This window comes from Piliocolobus tephrosceles, chromosome 1 (genome assembly GCF_002776525.5).
Source record: "Piliocolobus tephrosceles isolate RC106 chromosome 1, ASM277652v3, whole genome shotgun sequence".
NCBI lineage: Eukaryota > Metazoa > Chordata > Mammalia > Primates > Cercopithecidae > Piliocolobus > Piliocolobus tephrosceles.
In genome coordinates, this window is record NC_045434.1 from 152,739,906 (window position 1) to 152,743,775 (window position 3,870).

Genomic DNA, 3,870 nt, shown 5'->3' on the forward strand with positions numbered 1-3,870 from the left:
AATGCACACATCTGTGTGTGTGTTGTTGAATGCTTTACACATATCAACTTATTTAATCCTTTCAATGGCTATGAGGGAACGTTTTTGTCTGTATTTCATCTCTTATCCATGAGACAGAGTCTTAGAAATGTTAGCAAAGTTGTCCTAGATCCAGATTTTCTAGATTGCGTGATAATTAAGTACAGTGACAAGATTCAAATTCAGGCAGGCTGAGTCCAGGCTCTGCACCCTTATCCACTACACCCACCATTTCTCCATAGAAATAGTTCAAACATGGCTCAGGAAGGGAGGATTGCAATTCCTCTACTCATTCAAACATCACTGAAGCCTTCACTGAGGAAGCCTGTGTTGCTCTGGGTTCTATGTCAGATTATCAAACTAGTAATAACAATAGTCTGTTTCTCTGTGCATTCTGGTTTTTAGTTTGCTTCTGTATTAATTATACAGTTCACCCTTTTATGAGGTGAAGAACTGAGAATGAAAGCACTGGTCTTTCTTTGAATAGCATAGTACGAAATAAATTGCTCTGTTTAGAAGAACAATATTGGCCACTACTTCTGTCCCTATGGGAATGACATAACTGCTCTTTAGAGTAGATGATTTTTCATTTGATAAAATACTTCACAGGTCTCCTTGGGACGGGAAAGTGAGATGCTCCTTATGTCCCTGCACCTACTGTAGTATAAAAGGAGATCATGAAGCTTACATTCTGCATAAGAAACAAAGAGTGATTAGGAGTTGGAAAAAAGGAAGGCAAAAACAGGGTAAGGGAAGGAAAAGAGAAAGAAGTTCTCAGTGGCATGGGTGGCCAAATAAAAAGAAGTGTTGAATATCTAATCTACCTTTGCCATATGATGCTGTTACGTATCCCTTACTCAGTCAGGCCAAACATTTTGCACTGATAGTGACTTTCAAGAGTGCTGTTGTGAGTAAACAAAAGAAAGGAACTAGGTCCTATACAAAAGGTCAATTTTGATTAGAGAACATATTACTCTATACATAGTGACCAGGATCTCATAAACACCTAAGAACTTAAAAGACAAACACATTGAGTGGGCTTAGGAAATTTACATACAATTGCTTAAAAGCCTGAATCTTACATCCAGTGGGAAATCCAAAGCTTGCTCAATGTCTTTTTTGTTGTTGTTGTTTATTTGTTTGCTTTTCATTTTTAAGTTGAGTAACATAAAGGAATGGAGGGAAGGGAGTAGGACAAAGAGGAAAAAAAAACAGTGGATGAGAGTGAAGGTATTTGCGAGCAGGGCAACTGAAAAGCAAGGGAGAAACACAGGTATGAATGATTTGAGATGGTCCAAGGAAATATGAGAAACATTGCAGGTATAATGAATTAACCTCTTCAAAGTCTTTATTAAGAGAACAGAAATAAGTGTGCAGGTTTAATTTCATTTTGCAAGCAGCAAAACCCTTCTAAGGTTTCTTCTGTTTTGAAGGAGCTGGGAATTTAGAAACCACATTCTCTAGATTCTCTTGACTCTATGGAATAGAATACAATTTATGTTCTAACAACAAGGCGCACTGGAGCATGATTTTGAAGGTGGAAGGGAGACAAGAATACATTATTTTTTTCCTTTGGCAGTGCTAGGCAAATGCCATGTGCTTTAGCAGATGTGAAATTTCTGTAGAGGTTTTGCTGTTATCACCAAGAATAGTTTTCTGGAGTTCCTTGTGCTGGTAGGCAGACCCTGGTTACCACCTGGTTTTCCACACTATTCCTGTAGTGGTGAACCTAAAAGCTAGCAGAAGTTACCCCTGACTTTTGCATCTTTAGTACTTTCAAAGATTTTGTAAGCAATTAATCCCCTATTGGAAATCTCTCTTTGTTAAAAAATACTTAGAGTGATTTCTGTGTCCTGACTGAAACTTGGATTTGGGATTGATGATGATAAACTTTATCTTGAGCCCTGTATGCCTAGAAAATAACCATAGTTATGAAAATTTTCACTCTTTTGCCTCAACCACTCTTGCCCTTGCATGTTCCAAGATAAGACCTCACTCTATCCTTCCTCATGGCTCCCATAAGACTGTGATGGCTCCCTTGTTTACTGTCCTCTGCATACTTTACCATTGTCTTATATGCTCCTTCTTAGACACATAAAGAAGTTTCCTAACACCTCAAACATCATAGTGAGTTAAAATAATATCACCATTAAGAATTTTTAATTCATCATAATTAAGAATCCTCTAGGATAGAATTCCTACTCTAATCTTCTATAGAAAATGCTTATTATGCTAAAATTGCTTCTTGGCCATCACATGGTTAAATTAGTTACTCCAAGACTAAGTGGGCAGACCATATTATTTTTTAAACTTTTACTGCTTGCAATTGTGTCCTACAGCAAGTAACATATCTCTAAAATTTTGATCTTCTATAAAAGAAAAATAATTCTTTAAAATTTTGGGTAACATATGACAAATGTAACATTCTAAAAAGTATAATAATGTATTTGTATATTAATATAAATTTTCTCTATGAACATGCTCATCTAATAAATATTCAGATTTTTACCATAGAAAAAGTTACCTTTATAATCATAGCCTAAAACCCACACTTTTTATCAGTTGCATTCATCATCTTGTGTTCCTTTTATAGATAATTCTCAAAATAAACAACAAAAGTCCAAGGAATTTGAGAGTAGTATAATATTAGTGACATTCTACACTTAAAATAAATTTTATTCCTTTACTTATTTTCTAAAGGAATTTATTCTATACACCCCTATATTTTTATTGAATACATCTTTCTTCATATGCAATTCATAACAGCTAATTTTTGCCATCAATAATTCTAACTTCCTTTTGCACGTGCATAAATTATGGCTGATGTTCTAAACAGTTGGTGGCGGGAAATGTGAAGCAAAGAACAGTGAGAAATTAAAACTCATAAGCATACTGTGCTATTAAACATCTCCAGGATTCCTGGATGGTAAAGAAAATAAATGTATTATCAGTTAGAATAAGTAGACTTACACTATTTTAACAAATAACTTTGATTCTCAGTGACTTACAGTCCATGGTTTTATTTCTTGTTCATGCTAAATGTCCATTTTAGGTTAGCAAAAACTCTCTTCATCATAGTGTGTCAGGGACCCAGAATGTGGGGTGGCATCATCTCAAATGCAGTAAGTGACCAGGCCCAAGTACAAGAAGGTCTCTTAAAATCTCATTAGGCCATTAAATTCTATGGCTTTGAATTGGCAGATGTCACTATCACTCACACTCTGATATCAAACAAGTCACATAACTTCACACAATCCTAAATTGTGTCTGTGCTTGGAAGATAGGTGGAATAAAGCCAGAAATATTTGGCACACAGTATCATTAAGGAATACTACAGAAACTGAGGGAGGTGATTAATTCTACAAGGTTTTTTATGCATGATATTATTTGGATTACACAATTCTTTTAGGTTATACTCACATGTGGTTTTGTGTTACATCTTATGTGAAGCAATTTAGAGAACTCAGCATCTTTTGTTTGGAAGATGATTAATATCCACAGGTAGTCTTTAATGGGATTGCTCTTATATCCTTTCCATTCTATATTCTCCTCACTGTAAGATCAGTCAGGTATTTACAGCATGCCTGGTATATATAAAGTAATCAGACAATATAAAGATGAATCAGTCATACATTATACTCAAGGAACTTATATTGTGCTAAAAGAGATAAGACATACGTAATTATTACAGAAGTTATAAAATAATAAGTGTGAGAGTTTGCAGTAGGAAAATGTCACTTTGGGCTTGGCAGGGAAGTGGTAGCAGAAAGCATTATATTTTTGTTGGATGAGTAGCATGTCAATATTTGTAGAAGGAGGAAGCGAGCATCGGAAGGAAAGGAAACATACAAA

The 3,870-nt window shown here is 35.1% G+C and overlaps 1 long non-coding RNA gene across 1 annotated transcript; it reads right to left on the reverse strand.

The window, feature by feature from the left end:
* Positions 1-1,348: 1,348 nt before the first annotated feature.
* LOC111539776 lies at positions 1,349-3,489 on the reverse strand. The gene is made up of 2 exons (XR_002730774.1): positions 3,439-3,489; positions 1,349-1,747 (listed from the first exon to the last, which is right to left on the reverse strand). It is a non-coding gene; the product is annotated as an uncharacterized LOC111539776 (long non-coding RNA).
* Positions 3,490-3,870: the final 381 nt, after the last annotated feature.